The 778-nt window shown below is 42.4% G+C and overlaps 1 protein-coding gene across 21 annotated transcripts in view; it reads left to right on the forward strand.

The window, feature by feature from the left end:
* The window catches only part of MAP2 (microtubule associated protein 2), a 274,645-nt gene that overhangs the window by 124,369 nt on the left and 149,498 nt on the right, over nucleotides 1-778 (forward strand). The window lies entirely within an intron of this gene.

Below are 778 nucleotides of genomic sequence, written 5' to 3' on the forward strand. Positions count from 1 at the left end.
AGCTCACCACGTTGAAGTCTAAACAACACCACGTCTCCACTTTCGCTGTCTCTCCCCTATAGATGGTCCATGGGGGCCTGATGGCAGGGTCTCATTTCATAGCCTTTTGTTGGTGTTGGTGTTGGTGATTGTGGTGACAATGATGCTGGTGTTGATGGTGTTCTAAACCACAGGTGGAAAGAATTGAATTCTTCATAATCTTCTTTTGGGGTGAGGGGCACATGATCAGCAGAATATGAGAGTCCCTTTTCTTGCTTCACATTATTTTAAGTTTTGTTCCTTTTATCTCTGACCTCCATTTCCACCCCCTCCCCCCATATATCGTCACTACAGTCTGCTTGATATCTGTCCTTGGTAAAGATGCTATTCTGTTTATGCCTTTTTCATTCGCCACTGTTGTGTGTTCACCTAGTTCAAAGCTTCTAACCACTGCACAGGACTCCAGGACCCCTTCTGCCACCTTTGACTTGTCTATGCCCGCCAGTCTGAACCCTTCAGTTGCTTTCAACTCCTGCCATCACACACTCTGAATTCAACCACCGCACACAGGTCTACCACTTGCAGTTCATTTGTGATCAGGCCTCATGAATATGCTTACTATTTTCAGTCATCTGTTAGTAAATCCAGAATTTAAAAATTCTTTTTTCATTGATGGGTCCTAATAACCTTGTTTGAAAACAGTGTACTGGGAAGAATTGCCAACTTATTAGAAAATGCCTTTAAATTACATTGTAGAATGAGTTATATCTGGATGTCCTTTAATCTGCTATTTCCAGCT

This window comes from Hipposideros armiger, unplaced genomic scaffold, assembly GCF_001890085.2.
Source record: "Hipposideros armiger isolate ML-2016 unplaced genomic scaffold, ASM189008v1 scaffold_268, whole genome shotgun sequence".
NCBI lineage: Eukaryota > Metazoa > Chordata > Mammalia > Chiroptera > Hipposideridae > Hipposideros > Hipposideros armiger.